The sequence below is a fragment of the Zingiber officinale genome, chromosome 3B, assembly GCF_018446385.1.
Source record: "Zingiber officinale cultivar Zhangliang chromosome 3B, Zo_v1.1, whole genome shotgun sequence".
In the NCBI taxonomy this organism is placed as follows: domain Eukaryota; kingdom Viridiplantae; phylum Streptophyta; class Magnoliopsida; order Zingiberales; family Zingiberaceae; genus Zingiber; species Zingiber officinale.
In genome coordinates this window covers 14,894,368-14,918,902 of record NC_055991.1, presented here as the reverse complement: position 1 = coordinate 14,918,902, position 24,535 = coordinate 14,894,368, and the positions used below count along the sequence as shown (strand labels likewise).

Below are 24,535 nucleotides of genomic sequence, written 5' to 3'. Positions count from 1 at the left end.
AAATGGAGAACCGAGACTTAATAAGGTACGCGTTAAATGCTTTTCCGAAATAATTTGTGGGCATCAATTGTAGATGCTTACAAAATTTCAAAAATCTATCTAAATTAAAATTGATGAACTCTTTTGTGAATTAGAAATTCAAGCAAACTAACGACGGGGTCGAGAAAGGTGTAGCTTTAATTGCAGTTCCTCTAAAGAAAAGAAGAACAAGCCCGAATCAAGAAGATTCCGATCAAGACTCTGAGGACGAAGAACACTTGGTGAACTGGTAAGGAAGATGTTCACCAGAAAAGAGAAGCTTCAACAAACAGGATCTTCGAAGATCAGTTCGCCACCGACTCAAGAAATGTCACATGTTTCGGTAACAAAAAGGGGCACTACAAGAACGAATGCCCAAGATTGAAACTTGACAAACCAAAGTCAACAAAGAAGAAAGCCCTCAAAGCAACATGGGACAATTCCTCCTCAGACGAATCGGAAGGAGAAAAGCACCAAAGTCACCTCGCGCTGATGGCTCGCGAAGCTGAAACGGAAGACGAATCAGAGGAATCGGAAGACGGGTCCGAACCCGAATCGAGCCACGAGTCCGCACTCGTTTCCGAAGGTTCCAAAGAGGTATACCGAAACTTAAATCATAAATTCTTTAGAATTATCTCGTGTTTAAATAAAAAATTAGTTAAATTGGAAAATGAAAATAAATCGCTTCTTGAGGAAAATCAAAACCTCAAGGAACAATTAAAAAATTCGAATCCAACTCAGGACCGAACACTTGAGGAGGAGAATATATCATTAAAAAGTGAAATTAATAAGTTAAAAGAATTGTTGGAAAAATTCACAACAAGATCTAAAAATTTAGATTTAATTCTAAATAACCAAAAGGCATGCTATAATAAAACCGGACTTGGATATAAGTCAAAATCAAACAAAACCTTTAAATCATTATTAACCCAACACAAAGCAACTAAACAAGCTTGGGTTCCGAAAGCGTGCTTAACCACGCAAGTAGGACTTAATCAATTTTATATACCTAAAGATAAAATACATTATATAAACTTGAATAAATCAGATCAAAAACTAAAAAATAAATTTAACTTAAAATCAAAATTCAAAACTCAACAAAATTTAGACTATCACCAAGTTGATTATAACTATAAAAAGAATCGACACAAACCCAAAATCTAAATTAATGGCCAATAATTCAGGGGGAGGCTCCAGAATAGCTGGCACCTCCAAAACTAACATACCCGACAGGGTAACCCAAAACAAACTAACCCGACAGGGTAATCAGGATTAGTTAAAAAGAGACCGAGGTTAACCTGACTCATGGTACTGGTGAAGTTTTTGGATGATAGTACGTTAGGGAAGCTTGGGCATCGCATGTCTAGAAAGATATGGCTTCGATCTGGTGCATTTGGCCAAGTGGAACTGACCGAAGCTACCCTTAAACGAATCCTAACCAGTTAGACCAAGATTTAGTACTAAGTTCCGTGGATAGGACTATTCGGAAAACTTCGAAAGGTTGGTTACTTCTAATGATGTCCCTGTGACTCACCAAGCTTAGAAGTTTATCCGAAGAATGCCTATTTGTGGAAACCAAAACTAAATCTGAATCTAACACAAGTTAAACCAAAAGTCTGTAATCAAACCAATTTCATCTCACAAAATCATAGGATTCCCTGATTGATAATATAGATCGGGTGAGATGAATAAGGCTTAACTTAATTTTAAATTTTCAAAAATTTTAATTTTAAACTTAAAAATTATTTTCAAAATTTTAATTTTAAACTTAAAAATTATTTTCAAAAATTTTAATTTTAAACTTAAAAATTATTTTCAAAATTTTAATTTTAAAACTTAAAAATTATTTTCAAAATTTTAATTTTAAAACTTAAAAATTATTTTCAAAATTTTAATTTTAAACTTAAAAATTATTTTCAAAATTTTAATTTTAAACTTAAAAATTATTTTCAAAATTTTAATTTTAAACTTAAAAATTATTTTCAAAATTTTAATTTTAAACTTAAAAATTATTTTCAAAATTTTAATTTTAAACTTAAAATTATTTTCAAAATTTTAATTTTAAACTTAAAATTATTTTCAAAATTTTAATTTTAAACTTAAAATTATTTTCAAAATTTTAATTTTAAACTTAAAAATTATTTTCAAAATTTTAATTTAATTTTAAACTTAAAATTATTTTCAAAATTTTAATTTTAAACTTAAAATTATTTTCAAAATTTTAATTTTAAACTTAAAATTATTTTCAAAATTTTAATTTTAAACTTAAAAATTATTTTCAAAATTTTAATTTTAAACTTAAAATTATTTTCAAAATTTTAATTTTAAACTTAAAATTATTTTCAAAATTTTAATTTTAAACTTAAAATTATTTTCAAAAAATTTTAAACTTAAAATTATTTTCAAAATTTTAATTTTAAACTTAAAAATTATTTTCAAAATTTTTTTTAATTTTAAACTTAAAAATTATTTTCAAAAATTTTAATTTTAAAACTTAAAATTATTTTCAAAAATTTTAATTTTAAACTTAAAAATTATTTTCAAAATTTTAATTTTAAACTTAAAATTATTTTCAAAATTTTAAACTTAAAAATTATTTTCAAAATTTTAAACTTAAAAATTATTTTCAAAATTTTAAACTTAAAAATTATTTTCAAAATTATTTTCAAAATTTTGATTTTAAACTTAAAAATTATTTTCAAAATTTTAATTTTAAACTTAAAAATTATTTTCAAAATTTTAATTTTAAACTTAAAAATTATTTTCAAAATCTTAAAAATTATTTTCAAAATTTTAAACTTAAAAATTATTTTCAAAAATTTTAATTTTAAAACTTAAATCAATTTCTTAAGTAATGATTGATTAAAAAATTGATAAACTAAGACTAACATAAATCCTACGTGTTGTAGGAAACCAAGTGGATTTTGGACAGTGGTTGCTCCAAACATATGACTGGAGATCACACCAAGTTCACTCAATTAACCTACAAAAGCCTAGGAACAGTTGCCTTTTGGAACAACGGTAAACTCAAGGTAATTGGTATAGGTAATATTGAATTAAACATAGATTTCATAATTTCAAATGTTCTACTTGTTGAAAATTTTAAATACAATCTTCTGAGTATAAGTCAATTGTGTGACACTAGGTATAAGGTAAAATTTCTATCCACAGAATGTTTGATCAAATATCTAGATAATCCAACTATAAGCCTAAAAGGCTTTAGAAAAGACAATATCTATGCCATCAACTTAACCACTTCTTCAGTCAAGTGTTATTTAACGCAAAAAGAAGAAACCTGGTTATGGCACAGAAGAATGTCACACACCCATTTCAGAAACATAAGTAAATTAAACGGTCTAGTTAGAGGCTTACCAAAACTACCTAACTTAGATTCAACAATATGTAATGCTTGTCAACAAGGCAAACAAACAAAATCTACCCACAAACCAATTAATGAATCCCAAACCAACTCAGTCCTAGAACTTTTACACTTAGATTTATTTGACTCCCACGGGGTCAAATCAATAAATAGAAGTCTGTACTGTTTAGTTATAATAGACGACTATTCTAGGTTCACTTGGGTCAAATTCTTAAAACATAAAGATGAAACTTTTGAAATTTTTACGAATTTCTGCAAACAAATTGAAAATGAAAAAGGCATAAAAATTAAAAGAATCAGAAGTGATAATGGAGGAGAATTTAAAAATCATAATTTTGATAAATTTTGCCTTGAAAATGGCTACCATCATGAATTTTCTTGCCCTAAAACTCCCCAACAAAACGGAATTGTAGAAAGGAAAAATAGAACCTTACTTGAAACATCTAGAACTATGCTAAATGAATACAACTTACCTAAATATTTTTGGGCAGAAGCTGTTAGTACAGCCTGCTATGTACAAAACCGAACAACACTAAACAAAAACCACAATAAAACATTTTTTGAAATATTTTACAACAAGAAACCTAATATAAAATACTTTAAGGTATTTGGTTGCCCAGCCTTTATCCTAAATACTAGAGAACACTTAGGCAAATTCACTTCCAAAATAGAGAATGGAATTTTTCTAGGTTACTCTCTGAATAGCAGAGGCTACAGAATTTATAATAAAGTCACTTTAAGAATTGAAGAAACCACCAATGTAAAATTCAAAGAATCCAATCAAAACCTAGAACAAGCCCAACCTCAACCAGTTGACTCTGTTCACGAACATATCAATTCTGAGGGAACAAACCAAACCCAAAATAATGAAGAAGAAGAACACCTACAAGAAAGTCAACCTCCTAGAACCATAAGAGTCAACCCAAACCATCCTACTAATCAAATAATTGGTGACCCAGACCTGAGGGTTCAAACTAGGTCATCTTTCAGAAACCTAAGTCAAATCTCGTTAATCTCAAATATTGAACCCAAAACTGTAGCTGAATCTCTACTTGACCCAGACTGGGTCATAGCTATGCAAGAAGAATTAGCTCAATTTGAGCGCAATGAAGTTTGGGACCTAGTACCTCAACCTACCGATAAGAAAATAATAGAAACCAAATGGGTATTTCGAAACAAATTAAGTGAAACTGGAGAAATTACTAGGAACAAGGCCAGGTTAGTTGCCAAAGGGTTCAGTCAAGTTGAAGGACTTGACTACGATGAAACTTATGCCCCGGTAGCTAGACTAGAGTCCATTAGAATGTTACTAAGCTATGCAGCCCATAAAGGATTCAAACTATACCAAATGGATGTCAAGTCTGCCTTTCTTAATGGATTGATAAAAGAAGAAGTGTATGTAGGTCAGCCGCCAGGTTTTGAAAGCCTAGAACACCCTGATTATGTCTACAAATTAAAAAAGGCATTATATGGACTTAAACAGGCACTTAGGGCATGGTATGAAAGACTAACCTCTTACTTAACCTCTAAAGGGTTCAATCAAGGTCAAATTGACCCAACACTATTTGTGAAATCAATAAAAGAAGATATTTTTATAGCTCAAATTTATGTAGATGATATCATCTTTGGTTCAACCAACTCAGAATTTTTAAACGAATTTACAAACCTAATGGAACACGAATTCGAAATGAGTCTGGTAGGAAAATTAACTTATTTTCTAGGGTTACAAGTCAAACAAACAAATGAAGGAAATTATATTTATCAACAAAAATATACTAAGGAGTTACTTAGAAAATTTGGAATGGAAAATACTAAAGAAATAAAAACACCTATGGCCGTAAACACAATCCTAGATGATGATCCTAATGGAAAATCAGTAGACTTAAAACATTATCGGAGCGCGATAGGTAGTCTACTTTACTTAACTGCAAGCAGACCTGACATTTTATTTGCAGTTAGTATGTGTGCTCGATACCAAACCTGTACTAAAGAATCTCATTTGACTCAAGTCAAAAGAATCTTTAGATACCTCAAGGGAACCACAAATGTAGGTATTTGGTATCCTAGGACCAACAACTTTGAATTAATAGGATATTCTGATTCAGATTATGCCGGATGCAAATTAGACCGCAAAAGTACAAGTGGTGGATGCCAACTACTTGGTCCATCCCTTGTCAGCTGGTTTAGTAGAAAGCAACACTGTGTTGCACTATCTACAACTGAGTCAGAATACATAGCTATAGGCGAGTGTGTTGCACAAATATTATGGATGATGCATACTCTAAAAGATTTCAACTTAAATATCACAAATGTAAAAGTATTAATTGATAATATAAGTTCGATTAACTTAACCAAGAATCCTGTGCATCATTCAAGAACCAAACATATTGAAGTTAGGCATCACTTCATCAGGGATCATGTTACTAAAGGTGATATTGAACTCAAGTACATTGAGTCTAAATCAAATTTAGCTGACATTTTTACAAAACCACTCCCTGAAAGTGAATTTAGCAACTTACGACGACAATTAGGGATGTGCTCAATAGACTAGGATCCTTCATAAATACTTTCAAAACTGATTTTATCAACTTATAGGCTAAACTTGTTTGTTTTCAAAATTTCCATTTTTAGACTTTCAAAAACAGTTTTGGCCTTAGACTAGGTTTACATCCTTAGAAAGCATGTACCCATAGGACTAGTTTTTGAGCATCTCACCAACACCTTAGGTTTACCTTGCTTGTGTTTGACAAACATAGAAAGGGGTGAGATGCATAGGCCATCTGTCTGGACTTAAGATGCTTATTTCAGTGCATCAGTATAAGTCTGGACGTTAAATACAATTCAAATATTAATCAGATTAAAGTTCATCAGTCAAGTCAAACACTGACTGATTATAATTAACTTAATCTGACTAACCAAGTGAAAGCTACTATTTTCTAATAGTTAGTTAGTACCTAATTGGTTAGACAGCTGGTTAAAGTTAGATATCAAATTCAGGGGGAGAAATAAACTACTTTAGTTTTCCAAATTGAATTTTAAACTTAATTTTGAAAATCAGAGTTTAAAAATAATTTGTTTAAAATTGTGAAATTTTTAAACTCACAAACTCTTTACCTATTCTTTGAAAACTGAACTTTTCAAGTATTTTAAACCATGGTTTTGAATCTAATACTTTTAAACTTTGAAAAATTTGATTTTGAAAAACAAATTTCATCTTACGTTTACCAAGACTCCTTTGAAAACTAAAAGTAAAGATTTAAACTTAATTTTACTTTGAAAATTGTCCTGAGTCTACTTCTTAAAAATTTGACTTTACTTAATTTTGACAATTTAATTTGAAGGATAAATTTTACAAAATTTAGTTTACAAACTAAGCTTCTCAAAGTTATTTTCCTTGTTTTGAAAATTAAATCTTGTACATTTAGTGTTGAAAAATAAATTTCAATTAGTTTTGAAAAATAGACTTTTCAAACTTAGCTTTGGGATTTTTGTTTTGAAAACTTATGTTTAAGTAGCATTTCAAAGTTGAAACTTGTTTTGAAAAATTTTTTTAGACCTTATACACTTATGTTTGAAAATTAACCTATCTAAACTTAGCATTTTTTTTCTAAAAGCTAAAAGCTAATGCTTTAAACAAATGCTCAAACTTTATACTCCCCCAAGTCAATTTGATCTTCTCTTGGATTTAAAAACTCAGTTATTTTTCAAGATATTATTGTTTTCGGTATTTCTCACTGTGATTGTTTACCCTTGTTTTTTGATAAATGCCAAAGGGGGAGGGTTAGGTTGGTTAAGTTAGAGCAACTAAATGAAAACAAAAAAACTAACTTAAACCTTAAAAAACCTCAAAAATCATGCCTATTTTTTGCATATTTTTATAACTAACTTAACCAGGTTGTCATTCCATCAAAAAGGGGGAGATTATTGGTGCGGTTAGCACTAACGGTCTAACTCAGGTTTTGATGAATGACAAATCAGGTTAAGTTAGGTGTGTTGTTGTCTGACACCTTTATCAAGTGTGCAGGAAAAGTCCAGCTAGGTCGACGGGCTGACCGGATAGCTGGCGAGAAGTCCAGCTAGGTCGACGGGCTGACCGGATAGCTGGCGAGAAGTCCAAGCGGGTCGACGGGCTGACCGGACGCTTGGCGAGAATTCCAGACGGGTCGACGGGCTGACCGGACGTCTGGCAGGTAAGTGAGGTAAGTCACTAGAGGGGAGTGACTGCGAGGACGCGTTCCCGGGTAGGGAACATTAGGCGTCGATCCGGCTTAGATCCATTTCGGATATCTAAGTCGAGATCGTGACTAGATTCCGGTCTCGGAAAGACGGAATCTAAGTCATACTTTGCTCATCTATAAAACTGTGCTAACATTCTTTTGCTGCAGGGTACATTTGCCTCGGACTAACCTTTTCTTGCAGGAGAAGGACTTTCTGGAGAAGAGGGGTCCGGGCGCCCGGAGGTCCGGGCGCCCGGAAGGGATCCGGGCGCCCGGAAGGCAAATTTCATCCAGCCGAGTCGTCGCCACGTGGAGCATCATGGTTTGTGCAGCTACGTCACATTCCAGGCGCCCGGAAGGGATTCAGGCGCCCGGGACAGCATATAAAAGAAGCCCCAGGCAGGAGCTTCAGAATCAATCATCAACTGAGAACTTTCGACTGCTGGTCCCACTGCTCTACGTTCCTGCGACGCTAACAAAGCTCCGACAAAGTGCTTCTTCGTTTTTGGTTAATTTTCTTGTCGGTATTACTTTGTTTCATTAAGCATTTCCTGTATTCATTCTGTAATTATATTCGAATTGCTAGTGATTGCCCAACGAAAGTGGTCAAGGACCACGGGCCTTCGAGTAGGAGTCGTCACAGGCTCCGAACGAAGTAAAAAACAACTGTGTCTACTTTACTTTTCCGCTGCGCTAATACTCTATATTTTCGAATCGATATTCACCCCCCCCCTCTATCGAACCTATCGGTCTTACAAATGCTACGAGGCTCTGCGACTGGGGAAGCTCCAAAAGGGGTGTGCTGGACTCGGGACTTCCAGATCGACCACTATTGTTTATTTGGTTTGCTTATTACAAGTTGTGCTCAACATTATTATTCTTTGTACTTGTATAAAACAATAAGATAAGTTTCTCCGCCTCTGAAAAAGTTTTGGAAAAGAGACCACTTGTGGAAGGGCATCTCCCATACTTAGGCATTGGACGTACTGACCCTGGGGGTCAAGAACCAAGTAAATCCTGCATGTCTTCTTTTCATATTGTTTTTATATATCCACTGTAAATACTAATCTAATAGATCGAATGACGAAAAAATGAAAGCGAATGGATCGATATTCACCCCTCTTCTATCACTCGCACCAATCATACATTATTTAGTCATTTGAGTAAACCAAGACAATGGTACCTATATAATAATTTTTCACATTTTAATAGTTCTTATTATTATGTCCATTTTGGTCATGGACAACATCTTGAATTCATAAGTGTTTCAATGAAGCGATATATCTTTACACTTATATAGATGACCTTCTATCAAGAGTATTTTATCATACTCCACTTTTTCATGTATAGGAGTCATTGTAAGTTTATAACTTAATCTCACTACATGTGACAGGCAATAGTTTTCTATCCTAGGAATGAGAGGGGAACAAGTGCTTATGCAAACTTTTATAATTTTGTTGTTCAATTGAACGAAAATCTTGGGATCTCTAATCTATAAGATTGGATTACTGTTGGAACAGGTGGATCTGCTAGAGGGTGTGAATAACTTGCAATACAAAGTTAACACTTTATCTTGCTTCTAGCTTAGCAAGGACACACAATTAATTCAAAATAATTAACATAAAAATAAATAAGTACGAGATAGAATTTTTACTTGGTTTACAACTAAGGAGGTTACTAATCTAAGGCAGTGAAATCTTAACTAAAGATCTCTTTTTTTGAAGGCAGAGTAGCCTCTTACAGACTTTGAAAGCATTGAAATTAAACTAAGAGTTTGTAGATGAAGTACATAGTGTGTTATTGAACTTCAAGCACCAACCCTCTATTTATAGTCTATTGGTAATAACTGTTATGCTGACATGGTACTTCTTGGGCAACTAGAAGCAATTCAGATGCTTGGACTCGGTCGAATCGATACAATTTGCAACAGGTCTCTTCAATGGTTCTGGGCTTCCTAGGCACCTAGAAGGGATATAGGCACCAGAAGTCAGTTGACATGGACTCCTTACTGATCCACTTTGATAACGACTCTCGCTGGCATACCCGCTCTTCTTAAGCGCTTGGAATGGATCCAGGACTTGGAATCTGAGCGTTTGGACTTGATCTAGGCACCTGGAATGGTCAACTCAGAAGTTGACCATTCTTCCATCCGGTCCCTTGGATGATGCTTCGACCGTCTAGAGTTGATCTCCAAAGCATCACCCAAACTCAACTCCAGCCTTCTCCTCGAGCCAACTTCCTTCCTGACTTTTTGTCCATTGGATGCATCGTGTACCTTCTTCTCGCTCCACCAGTGTACTCTTCCACAACTCCTCGTCCCTTAGATGCGTTGAGCCCGTTGATTTACTTCCCGTGTCATTCTTCTCACTCGTTGCATCTTCCACTCGACTTTTTACGTTCCTAAGTCCTTGCACACTCAGACACAAGACATCAAATACACAGGGCCTACCTTAACCCGATTGATCACATCAAAACTAACCCAGTGTACTTATAGTCTCCCCCTTTTTGATGTGAATTAATCTAAGGTTAGGGTAAATAAACAATAATTTATAAACACAATTCTAACATTCAACATTAAATATTGCAATTAAGTACAAAAATTAAAAACTCCCCTTAATCCCCATAAATTCTCCTCCTTTAATCACATCAAAAATAAGAGAAAATAAGATAGAAAAGACAAAATCTAAAAAAAATATTCTAAGAGTTGTAAACAGATTGTTCAAGAATTGTGTCTTTTTACTTAAATTATTCTACAATGAAAATGATTTTTAAGAAATAAACCTCATATATAGAAAAAATTATTTTTAAGATTTGAAAAATCCTTGAAAGTTCTTTCAATGTCAACAGAGGTATTTAGATCATGATAACAATTTTAACAAGAAAACTATTTTTCTTTATAATCAAAATAAATATTTTTAACAAAAATATGTATTTTTAATATTAAATGCTTAAAAAAATATTTTGACTTCAAAAACTTTTGCTAATTTTTGTGAACATCCAACATCTAGCCATTAGTTTTGGAAAAATCAAAATTTTCAAAAAATTATTGTGGTTTATTTTCAATATTAAAATCTCATTTTTTGGTAAAAAAATACATAAAAAATTTTATAATGGTCAAAAAATTTTGAAAGTTTTTTTGCAATAGGAAACATAATTATTATCACAAAAAATTTAAACTGAATTAAAATCGAACAGAAAGTTTACAAAAATTTAATTTTTTTCAATACATTTAATACTTCAACTAACTAATTCTAGCATACATATAAAATTAATTTAATAAGCTAGAATGGATTTTAGAATTCAAAATAAATTATTTTTTGTTGGATTAATTAAATATTTTCATGGAGTAACATTTTTGCAACTTTTGCAATTTAACTTCTATGATTTTCTAAATACCAATTTAGTTCTCCATAATATCTAAATTTTGAACCTGGTAAGAAATTTGAATTTGAACATGCTAAATCTTTTTCTAACATTTCTACTTTATTTTTAAGTTTATATTTTGAACATTAATTTTATCAAGTTTTAAGCATGCATTTTGTTTCTTTATATCAATGTACTTATTCCTCATTTTGCATAGAGATATACTTAGCATTTTTATTGCATCATATAATTTGTTGGAATGTAAGAATCGTATCTCACTTACCATCTCAGATTTATAAGTGGACACTCCCCCTTCATTGATGCTTTCTTCCGAAGAACTTTTTGTTGGTGCAACCTTAGGTCAAGGTTGACCTGTTGACCAGACTCGAGTTGACTTGACTCGAGTTGTGTTTTGATGTTTGACGAGTTGTGTTTGACAATGGTTGTATCTTGATGTTTGACAAGGATACAAGCTTGGGAGATTGTGAGTGCAACCCGTGGTCAAGGTTGACCTGGTTGACCCGAGGTGAGTTGACCTGACTCGGAAAAGTCCTGGTGAGTGAAGCCAGGCAGACGGGAAAGTCCTGGTGAGTGAAGCCAGGCAGTTGTGAAAACCCTAGTGAGTGAAGCTAGGTGAAAGTCCTAGTGAGTGAAGCCAGGCAGTGGGAAAGTCCTGGTGAGTGAAGCCGGGCAGATTGGAAATCCTGGTGAGTGAAGCCAGGTGAAAACCCTAGTGAGTGAAGCTAGGTGAAAGTCCTGGTGAGTGAAGCCGGGCAAGGGAAAATCCATATGGATCAAGGGTGATCGGACATCTGGTGTTGAGAAGGTCAAGTAGGTCAAGGGAGTGACTGGATACTTGACACGAAGAGAAAAGTCCAAGTGGGTCAAAGGGATTGATCGGACACTTGGTAGGGAGTCTTAGCAGGTCAAGGGAGTGACCAGATGCTAAGCATGAGATACCAATAGGTCAAGGTTGACCGGATATTGGTTTGGAAGGCTTGGGACTTGATTTGAGCAAAAACCAAGCCGGATCGATCGCTGGATCGATCCGGATACTGTTGGTATCTGGATCGGCCGTGACCGATCAAGAACCAAACAAGAGTTCATCGAGTTATCGATCGGTGCACCGATCGAAACAACGATCGAAGGCAAAAGCTCGGGAGAAAGGAAGAGGATCGGTCCTGGACCGATCGAGCTCGATCGGTCCCGGACCGATCAGAGGTCGGACCGATCGGGAGCATGCCCGATCGGTCCAGAGCTTACCGAGGTACCGATCAAGGCTTAGCCTGATCGGTCCCCATGACCGATCAGTAGCTCTTCGCCGTATCAGGATGGAGCCTGATCGGTCCAAAACTTTCTTTTCCTAGAACTTCTGCGGCTAAAGCTTCTGCTTCAACTGAGCTTTGATTGAGCTCGCCTCCGAAGCTTCGCGTGAGCTTCCAGTCGTCGACCAGCTGCTGCGTTTGGGTTGTGAAGTTGCTGCTTCACCTCCAGTCGACAAGAAAGCAAGCAATTGGTAGAGTGCTATTGTATTCATATTGTATTGCTTTTCTTACTGTTCTTGTACTCTTTGTTTGCTGTTGCAAACGTTTGTGGCGAGGTTTCTCCACCCACAAGGAGTATATTGTATTAGCCGGTTCTCCGGGGACTCATCCACCGACGGATTGACTGGACTCGTCCACCCTACGGACACGCCGAGGAGTAGGAGCCCTAATCTCCGAACCTCGTTACATCCTTGTGTTAAGGTTTGGTTTTCTTCTCTTTCGTTTCTTTGTATTTTCCGCTGCGCTAACACGTTTTGTAGAAAGAAACGACGATTTGGAGTCGGCTATTCACACCCCCCCCCCTCTCTAGCCGCGACCATCGGTCCTATCACTTTTGTCATATTTAGGTAGATGGTTGACCGTTAGTGCTAGTCCTGTATATTCTTTGGTCTCAGACTCTTCTGAAGATGAGTCACTCCATATTGCTTATAGATTCTTCTACTTTGGTTGTTTGCTTTTTTTTTTCCTTTGCTTTTCTCCTTCAATTTGAGATAGAAGTCTCTGATATGACCTTCTTTTTCACAGTTGTAGCACCTTACTCTTCTTTTGTCCTTTCTCCGTGGAAGCTTTGTTGTCTTTTTCTTATCAAAATTGTCAGTTTTAAAAAAATTATGCATTTTCCTTACCAAATAATCTTCTTGATATTTATCGAGAGATGTGTCTGAATCTGGTTTATTCTGTTTCGCTTTTTAGTGATAGGTTTTAACTCAACTCCTTTTCCTTTCTTAGTCCTACATATAAGGATTCTTGAAGGTCTAACTTCAAATGTCGAAAATAAATCTTATAAACTACTTACCTTGAGGTCTTTGGAGATATAATAGGAGTCGACAATTGATGTTCATTTTTGCATCCTTGGGAAGGCATTAAGTATATATCTTAGAGAGTCTCGATTTGTTATCGTTTCTCTGAAGTTGCTTAGTCTGGTGATCAACTCCTTGAGCTTGGTGTGTAGCTGAGCAACCGTTTCTCCCTTTTCAAGACGGAGGTTGTTGAGTTGGTTTCTGAGTAGATATCGTCTTGCCAATTTAGTTTCTAAGGTTCTTTCGTATAACTCCAAGAACTTCTCCCAGAGGTCTTTAGCAGATTCGTAGGCTTTGATTCCTTGACTTCTTAAGGAGGCAGTACACTCAGTAGATGGAATTCTACTTTACTGTTGGCCACGAAGTCAGTTTGCTCCTTATTATTTTAAAGGTGCTCTTCTTTTTCTTCTTTGTTATGTTCTTTGGATGCTAGAAAGTCATACTTAATTTTTAGAAGAATGTTAAAATTGGTTTTAAAGAATACCTCCATTAGGAGTTTTCGAAATGTGAACTCCCCCATCGAACTTTGGTGGGTGAATACTTGGTTCGACCATTTTCTTGTTGCTTTAGTTGACAGTTAGTCCTTCTGAAGCAGTTGAACTCTGATACCAATTGTTGGAATGGGTGGATCGGATAGAGGGAGTGAATCACCTACAATACATAGTTAAAACATTCTCTTGCTTCTAGCTTAGCAAGAACACACAATTAATTCAAAATAATTAACATAAAAAGAAATAAGAGAATGAATTTTTACCTGGTTTACAACCAGAGAGGTTGCTAATCTAAGACAGTGAAAGCCCAACTAAAGATCTTCTTCTTTAAAGCCGGAGTAGCCTCTTACAGACTTTGAAAGCACTGAAATTAAACTAAAAGTTTGTAGATGATAGTACAGAGTGTGTTATTGAACTTTGAACACCAACCCTCTATTTATAGTCTACTGGTCAAAATGATAGTTATGCTGATGTGGCACTTCCCGGGTGCTTGGAAGTGATGCGGGTACTTGGACTCGTTCGAATCGATCCACTTTGCAATGGATCTCTTCAACGATCATGGGCTTCTCAGGCATCTAGAAGGGTTCGGGTGCTTGGAGTCATCTGACGTGAACTTCGTACTGAGCTTCTTCGGCAATGGCTCTCGCAGATATGGTCGCCCTTCCCGGGCGCCTAGAATGGATCCTGGTGCTTGGAATCCGACTACCTAGACTTGATCTAGGTGCCTAGAATGGTCAACTCTTCCATTCGCTTGCTTGGGCGATGCTTCGGCCATCCATGGTTGAGCTCACCTGAACCCAAGTCTGACATTCTTCTCCAGCAAGCTTCCTTCTTGGCTTCTTGTCACTTGGATGCGTCGTGAGTGTCATTCTCGCTCCATCAGTATACTCTTTCATAGCTCGTCGTCCCTCGAATGCACCGAGCCCATCAACTTGCTTCCTGTGTCATCCGTCTCTCTTGTTGAGTCTTCCGCTAGACTTCTTACATTCCTAAGTCCCTATATACTCAGACACAATACATCAAATACATAGGGTATACCTTAACTAGGTTAATCACATCAAAACTAACTTGGGGTACTTACAATTACTATTATTAATATTCTTATTTGTAGATTTTTAATCTCATTCCTCTTGATGTGTAGTATATTTGATCTTTACTCAAATTTTTTTTCAATGGATCCACCAAATTATCTTTCTATTTGACACAATCGACAGACGTAATCCATTTGATATCAACTACTTAATCATATTGTGTCTTTTATAAATATATTATGATTTACCATTATACATGCTATTTTATGCTATTTTAATTATTGATTGATTATCACATGTATCATTGTGGTAAACACTAGCTTTAGCCAACATGGGATATTCTTTAAGAAGTTTTGGGGTTATTTGAACTCTTTTGCAGCTTTATCCAAGGCTATAAATGTAGATTTCATTGTTGATCGAGTTATACATTTGTTTCATGGATTTCCATGACACAATTCTATCACTAATGGTAAATACATAGTTATTAGTGGATTTAGAATCCTTTATGTTAGATATTCAATTTGCATCACAATAACTTTCTAGTACTATTGGATATCTCATGTAATGCAATTCATGCTCTAAGGTGTATCTTAAATATTTAAGAACCTTTATTAATGTCTTCCAATGATCATCATTTAGATTATTTATAAATCTACTCAATTGGTGACTACATAGGCAATATTAGGACATTTGTAGTTAGTGGCATACATCAAAGAAGTCAAGATATTCTTTTTTGTTTAAATCCTTTTGTCACTAGCTTTGTTGTACTTGTCAATATTTCCATTAGCCTTATTTTTCTCTTTAGAATCCATCTACATCCTAAAGGCTTGATTCCAAGTGAAAAATATCAATTACCAAGTATGATTTTGTATGATAAAATTTATTTCCTTATTAATGGCTTCTTTCCAAAAAGGAGCCTTAGGACTTGATAAAGCTTTACAAATTATCCTTGATTCATTTTCAACACATCAGTTATAAAATCATGTCTAAATGATTTTATTATTTTGTCCCTCTTATCGTATCTTGGTTCTTCATCATTTTCAAGATTATTTATATTAGTAGTTTCATGAGTTCTTTTATTTAAACTTTTTTCTTTCCTCTCTTTAAAAGGAAAGATACCTTCAAAAAATATAGCATTCTTTGATTCTATTGTTGTTCTAACATGTATATCAAGAATTGTTGATTTGTGCACCAAAAATCAATATGTACTACTATTATTGTCATATCCAATAAAAATGCAATCATTTATTTTTTAATCCTATCTTGCTTTATTTTAGCTTGGGTACTTCCACTTTAGCCAAACACTCATACTTTTAAATATTTATAGGAAGACTTATACTCCTTTCATAACTCATAAGGAGTTTTATCCTTCATTTTGTGTGAGATGTTATTAAGAATATGATTTGCTGATAGAATAGTTTTCCCTCACAAATTCTAAGGTAAGCTCGAATTTATCAATATAACATTCATCATTTCTTTAAGAGTTAGATTCGTATGCTCAATAATACCATTTGATCACATAGAGTAAGGTCACTACAACAAAAATGACTTTTCGTAGCTCGCTATTAACATCGCACATTAAAAGCGCGCCGTTAATAGTATTATTAACAGCATGCTTATTGATGTGTGCTGTCAATGATATAAATTTGTTAACTAAATAAATAATGTGTAGATATTAATGGTGCACATTCAAAGTATGCTATTAATATTATTATTAACAATGAATATTTAATAATAATGATGGCGTGTAAAACAAGGTATGCTGCAAATGCGAATGTTTTCATTTTCTATTAACGACATACGATATGTTGCGAAAAGTCGTAGGTTAAAAAAATACACGAAAAAATCCTAGGTTAAAAAAATGCATTTTCCCTGCTTCTCCACACCTCGAGCACTCATCGACGCCACACTATGTAAAATACCGAAAATAGGCGAAAAATCGTAGGGGAATTTTTCCGGAATTTTTGAAAATTTTTCGGAGCTCGTATGGATGAGTTAACGGGGATAAAAACGGGGCCCGGAAAAGCCTATTTAGGCGACCCATTTAAGCGAGGAAATGTTTATTTTATATTTCCTTTTTCTTTTTCTTTATTTTTTTCCTTTTCCTCTCCATTTCTTTTCTTCTGTCGTCGACCCGAGCCTCACCCGACGCCACTTCTCGCGCCGATTTGCCCTAACCTCCTCTGCGTCGATACCAGCCGCCTCCAGCCGCCTCCTCCTCTTCTCCGAGGCCAATCTTCTCCCCTCTTATCGTTTTCTTCCTCATCGAGCCCTTCTTCCCTCGGTCGCACCATTTCTCCTCCGCCCAGCCGTGCCCTAGAACGAGCGTCGACCGCTGTGCCGTGGATCTGAGCCCCACCGCCGACGCCCTCTTTCTTTGCAGAGCGTCGCCGTCGCACAGGACAGAGCCGACCATCTCCACATTGTGCCCTAATCATGGATGCCGACGCCTTCCTCCTCTCCTCTGTCGATGCCGACGCTGTGAGAGCCATCACCGGCCGACTCTTTGTGCCGGCACCCGAGCCCCAGTGTCATCGCCGTGTGCCCTAGCACTGTCGTTGGTCATCAGATTCAACCCAACATCGTTGTCGATACCCTGGTTCACCCCTATACAGTGGGTTCCTTCCATCTCCGGTCAAGGGTAAGCTGCTAGCGTGAATTTGGGATCTGATTCTATACATTTTGTTAGGTTTTTGATCACCTCAGTGAAGGGTTTATTTCTTGTCTGATTCCCCTTTGTCTTTCAGCAGGAAAGCACTATTACTGGTTGTCGAAAAATCATGGAGGTGGAGGATTTGCTTGATTTCGGCCACCCCATCCCTGTCAGCAGATTGGCACGCCTTTAGTGGTTAGGTTTTGATGGTTGATCACGTAGAAAGTGCCAAGTAGGATGGATTCCAGTAGGTGGTGGGCTGTTCGGTGGATCTAGAATTGGGGGTTTTCAGTTGATCCATATCTAGGCTGTGAGGTTTGCTTGTTTTGGTTTGGCAGCAATCCATCCATCAGTGTTCCTTGTTTCAGCATCAACAGTAGCTGAGAATTGAGGTATGGTGTAGTGATTTGATTATATGAACATGGGTAGATTTAAATTAGGGTAATGAAATGATTAATGTATAATTAGTCGTTTATATGTATGATGTGATTAGGGTTTTACCCTAAATTAGTTGTAAGGATATTATTTAGCTATTTATTGGAATTTTAGCTAAATAAAATATATCTCTGTTGGTATCACAGGACCTTGACGCGAGACGAGTTTCTCGACGTCCGGATTTGGACGGATTGGACCATTTCTTTTGGAGGCGGGTACTTTTGACTTATGTCATTTGATATACATAGTAGTGAATTTAACAAGTTGCATTAATTATGTTCCTTATTTGTTTCGGTTAGTCACTACCCAATACCTGTTATATGATTGATTGATTTGCATCTCATGTATACTTTACCTGCTTATACATGTTTATAGGGGTAGTGATATACCATACTTTACCATGTTCAGGACCTAGATTTTATACCTTTTGTGTACCTTTGATTTGATTTGATTCGTTGACCTATGATGCACTTTTATATACACATGGATTATGTCAGGATATTTTGTGGTTAGTGCCATGCACCATTTGCATGATTGCATGCTGTGCGATAGTCCGCTCCATTATTGTTGAGCACATCGCCAGTTACATGGATCTGCACACACCACCACTCATAGGTTAGTGGTCGATTCAGGCAGAGTGTGTTGCAGCAGGGACTCTGTTAGGCACCGTAGGTCCGCTCATGGGTAGTGTGACACAATGTGTTATCCGGCAGGGATTCCTCCTCGTCATCGTGTACCGGGAGTTGAGAGCATTGCGCTCCCCCATTTATGATTTGGGGTAGGAGGATAGGTGTACTCCGACAGCATCCCGTTCACTCGGTCACTCATCAGGAGTAGTGACGACAGAGTGCACGGTTGTCACAGCCCTACCCACTCGGCCTCACTATTGTGTGAGATGATCGACTGGCGTCAGGGGTGACCAGGACGCATCATTAGCATCATTTGCATGATGCATTTATTGCTTGTGTTTGTGTTTGCTGCATTTATATGCTGCATATTGTTTGGATACCTATGTTTGACATGCATACAGGATTTCCCTATCACTCGGACTGTTTGACCTTATATTCAGGTCCTGGTTAGTACAGTATTCTCCTGTTTACTTCAGTATGCATTTATCTTTATTACATCAGGAGACTGTACGCATGATTAGTGCTAGGTGTTATTTCCTTACTTTGTATATCAGTTGTACCTGCTGAGTGTTGAACTCACCCTGCCTCCATTGTTGTTATATTTCAGGATGATGCTGTCAGGAGAGAGTTCTAGTTGCTGGTCCCCTGAAGACCCCGAAAACTTATGGATCTTTTGGTTTTGTTTTGCTTCTTATTTGACCATGTTTACACTTGGTATTGTTTGATACCTGGATATTGTTTGGATTGTCCTTGTTGATGGATTTTTGTTAGATTTGTTCTACTACATGTCTGCCTAGACGGCAGAAGAGGTAAGTTGATCTTATCGTCGGATTTGAGCTTTACGAGTGTAGTTGAGAAGGGTTGATTTCGAGTCAGGGTATTATTATGCTGTTTACTTGTCATATTAACTGCGTGGTGATGGTTTATTTATTGTTATTATTCCAGCCGCATGTGGCTGAGGTATATAGTGTTTGTAGAAAGTTTCAGATTGTCCGCCGTACAGGGGAGATGCTGCCGAAATTTCTTCGGACAGGGACTCCTTTGGGGCGTGACACACTCTCTGCCTCTCCGCGCTCTCCTTTCCTCTCCGCATCGCATCAGATCTTCCTTTATAGCCGACAAGGGGGCCACCAACAAGGAGGTCGACAACAAGGAGGTTACGAGCGTCGGTTGTGTCATGCCCCAGAGGAGTCCCTGCTCGATAAATGAACAACATCTCACCTGTAACAGTGACAATATGAAACATATATAAAATGCCACAAGGCTACTCACAAGTTGTAATCAATATCTCACACGACTGAAACATACACAACCACACAGTTATATACACAACCCACTCGGCTGGGACAAAATAATCATAACCACACAGTTGTATAATAAACAGTCCACACGATTGTACTAAAACACAGCGGTAAATAAAAGAAAGCCCATAAACTAAAACAACACACTGCTAGCTGGCTAGACTTTACACAACAACCATCAGAAATATCAAAAGTAGCCATAAGACCAAATACCAAGTCCACAACAAAATTATTATAATCCTAAGTATATAAATCTAGATAAATGCAATAAAATCATAAAGAAAAATAAAGGTCGTTCTCCGATGTGACATGGGATCGGCAAGCAGGATACTCCAATCGACTACATAATCACTATCTTCTACCTGAGGAAAAAAGACAACACAGATATGTGGTGGTGAGTGAGGGTCACTAAGCGAGTAATAGACAAGATAGTGTATAGTCTAAATAAAATATGGAGATCAAAATATACAGTCTCATTAGGGAAATAAGAACATGATCATAAACTGACATAATGAATGTACATACCCAATCTGGATCCAACACATAATATCATGACCATAATGTCATAGTAAATGAACCTACCCAATCTGATACTAACATATAAGGTCAAAATCATAAAGGACATAATAAATACACATACCAAATCTGGAATTGACACATTGCATAATGATCAGTAACTCACTGGGGATCAGCAACAGATCTGCTCGTAACACCTGAGCAATATAACCGATAACATATACATGTATAATAAATGACATGTATGAAACATGACAACCATATGCAACAATCATAGCTCAAACAAGTGCAACACATCACAATCACATGTAGCTAGTATCTACTAGACATGTATGTAAATATATCCCCACAGATGCACCGCTCATCATATGCAAATGCACATGCATGCCACATGGTCACCCCTGCCACCTCTCAAGATACCATGACCCCTGTATGGCCGAGGGGCTTGTGTTCGTGACAACTGTACTACCCTCTAGTCACTATATAGTGGTCGAGGCGGATAGTTCGCTACGTAGTTATCTAATTACATAGCATCAATGTCCTTGACTGCTCACAATGCCGGATATCACTCCCCTCGCTGAGTGGCTGAGTGACACGACAGGACTTGCTCCACTCCAAGCTACCACTCTCCCACAGTGGCTGAATGGGCAGCTAACATGACTAATAACTTGCTCATACCGAAAGGAAGCAATGGTCGAAGAACCAACCCATACCACATGGGAGCAATGATCATCAACATGTATATGTATATATGATTGTCAATTAGCTCATACCACAAGGGAGCAATGGTTGTTAGCGTGCAGTGCAATGATGAACATGATGTAGTAATCATGATACCGACATGATCATCATCAAAGCAACCTCCTAATCATCATAAATACCCCCAATATATTGATCCATCTAACACCTATATTTATAGGTATGGGTAGATACAACTGGTATCTACTAAACAATAAACATAATAAGTAGCAACATCAGACACGTATGAACCCTATAACATAGGTATAATCAGCATGATATCTCCAATATCACCAAACATATAAGATCATCAACATAGGTATTATCGACATGGTTCCTCCAATAGTACATATCAGACACGTGTATGCACAACATAGATACAATCAGCATGGTTCCACTAATAGCAAACACCGGACATGTGTACACATACAATATGCAAATGGACAATCAACCAAGTGACTCCTACAACACATACCAATCATGTGTAACTCAACATTAAATGCATAATCAACATTTTAACTAAGTCAACAAGATACCCCTTATCATACATACTCTACATGTATATATATAACAAAGTATAGATATTCAAAAACTAAGACTGTATATGAATAAATAGATCATATTAAAGGTCAAGCACAAGTATTAAGTAGGATAACAATACAGATATATTTAAGGTAAAGCAACCAAATTCATTAATAAAAAATAATCATGCACTAAGTTCAAAAAACTAAAGAGGTCAAAGAAGAAATACCCGTCTTTATCTATCGAACGAGATAACCAATCCCATGATGAGATGCTCGTCCCGAATTAAAGTCCTACATTTGCATAATACATAGATTTAGCTAATTATATATGAATTAAATAGCTAAATTAAATCTCCAAACCAATTTAGGGTAACCACAATCGAAATACAATCATCAATGAACTCCCGATTGATGATCAACTCCAACTAATATCAATTCCTTGATTGAATTAGATTTAACCCATCATTATCAACTCAATTCATCCATATAGCAACCCACTTTCTAACACATCAACTCAATATAGACATGAAATCCACCCTATGTAAATTCCGTATCCAAGGCCAACTTACCCTAATTGGATTGCTCCTCCGTCCACTCACGGTTAAAGAGATTCACTACCAGAATAGGATGGCCGGAACTGTGGATCTTCGGCGAACAATGCTGGCTGAATGCTCAATCCATATCTACAACAATTTTCTCTTTGAAGAAATCTAAATGAAGCTGTGAGGGACAAGCACATGCTGACCTCTACAGGAATTGGTAGCCCTATCCTGTTGTGAACTTGAGCAACAATCCTCCACATCATAGGGTTCACCACAGCCAAGGATCTGCAACCCAACACACCCATCGATGGTCAACCGTGATTGGCAATTGGACAAGAACAGAGTGAGGGAAATAGGGAGGCAACCTTACCTTCTCGTGGCTAGAAACTTCTCATCAGGCCAAGGAATGGCTGGGACTGGGTGTTTCGGTAGTCGGTGGCACAACTCGCAAGGTGGCGATGAGAGATCCAAACTAGGGGTCTGGTTCCCCTTCTTGGTCGAGAGCTAAGCTGTGTAAAGGCGATCTAGGGTGATCGGTGGAAAAGATGGGAGGCTCGGCCGATGGTGTGCTGGACGGCGTTGGTGCTCACTATGATTGGCAGATGGGGGAGGAAATTAGGTGCTCTAGTGATGATGAAGGTGGATCGACCAATGGCGTCATCGTCACCCAACACCGTGGCTTCGGATCGATCGGTGAGGGCACGATGATGGACGATCGACATCGAGCTTCTCAACGAGGAGAGGTTCAGAAGAGGGATGGTTGGTGGTCGGTTAGCACCGATCTATAGCGTCGAATGGTAGCGCGCCAGCGACTGGAAATCGAGAGCAAACAGGGCCTCATCGAGCTAAAGAGCCGGACAGGGAAGGTCAAGGTCACCAGTTAGGGCAAACAACAGCTGCCTCACCAATGCGTGAGGAAGTCGTTGCCTCGACAAGCAACGAGTGGTTGTTTTGTGTGCAGGCTGTTCGCGAGCGGCTAACGAAGAAGAGACAACTAAATGATCAATTAAACAAGTTAGTCAAATGCTTGGTTTTGGTTCATAGTACAAGGTGGCCTTCTGTTCAGCCTATAGGTAGAATCATTTGGGTTAGTTTGGTTGTTTCCTTCATGCATTTGACTTTTCATTCTTCTTCCTTCCTTTGATGTTGTTGTTTCCTCAGTGTTGTATTTATGTTGCAAGAATTGGAATGATGAAGTTCACAGCTACAACAAGAGAATCCATTGATGCAGTTTCTGCAATTCATAAACTCTCAAAAAGGTTTCACTTTTGCTTTCGTCTCTCTTCGACTCTTCTTTAGGTGATTGTATGAACGAAACCTTTAGTTTTCTTCGATCGAGTTGTTTGTGGATCCTTTTAAATAAAATTGCTTCTACTAGATTTGATCGAATCCAAGATTTCTCTGAAAATGGTTAATGTACAATTTTTTTCCTTCAATGACAATGATTGTGAAAAGAGAATCAAGAAAGATAAGCTCCAATCATTTCATCATGTTAGTGTGGTAAAGCTCTTCCCCCCCTTTTTTTTCTTTTTTTCTTTTTAACTTAATGAGGTTCCAAATCCTTTTTTGGCTCCTAGATGTATGCAAAACTTAGTTCAATTTGCATTTCTGAATTCACCAATAGTTTTTCAAAACCAATTTGTATGATCTTTCTTATTGCACTAGACTCTACATTTGATATGGTTATGGTTGCAAGGATAATGAAGAAGGCTTTCTAGCTTAAATGAACAAAAGGTTGAATCTTGCGAACATATATTCAGAATGTTGAACTTCCTTGGCTTTTAATACTCTACAAGAATTTTTTCAGTATAAATCTACATGTTATGGTCTAGAACAAAGGGTGTAATCATTGAGAAACAAACTTATCAGTGGGAAATTTATATCAGGAATATCAAGTTCTCACATTTTTTTTTTCCTTTGAGGAAAGAGGAGGGCAAATGGCCACCTCATGGTCTTGTTAGTCATTGCATGGACAATTAGTGTATTAATAGACTTACAATTGAATTCTCATACACGTTGAGTCTATTTCTTACATTGATATTTTGACTCTTAATTTTCTGCTTGACACTCCAAGTTGAACACCTACATACGTTGATGACTTGTAAAATCTTTTATAAAACTAGGTGTTGAACATCTAAATTTATACCCATTTTAGATAGTATAAGCAATTAATGGTTTGTTGCAATTTCTCATCACTACTAAACTTTTTTTTTAATTTATACTAGTTGTACTATGATAGATGCAGAAGCTTATGGTGCTGGTAATTTGTTTGCTGCAGTATTATGTTGATGATTAATCTATAACTTAATCAGTTGACCCTCTTAAAGTGGGTGAACTTAAAAGCTTCTAGTTAG

The 24,535-nt window shown here is 36.4% G+C and overlaps 1 long non-coding RNA gene across 2 annotated transcripts; it reads right to left on the bottom strand.

Moving 5' to 3' along the window:
* Positions 1-19,953: 19,953 nt before the first annotated feature.
* LOC122055968 lies at positions 19,954-22,692 on the bottom strand. 2 transcript variants are annotated; one of them, XR_006132971.1, is made up of 6 exons: positions 22,552-22,692; positions 22,385-22,466; positions 22,209-22,322; positions 21,867-21,930; positions 20,502-20,574; positions 19,954-20,223 (listed from the first exon to the last, which is right to left on the bottom strand). It is a non-coding gene; the product is annotated as an uncharacterized LOC122055968 (long non-coding RNA). The 2 variants fall into 2 exon arrangements; XR_006132970.1 differs by having other exon boundaries at positions 22,209-22,466.
* Positions 22,693-24,535: the final 1,843 nt, after the last annotated feature.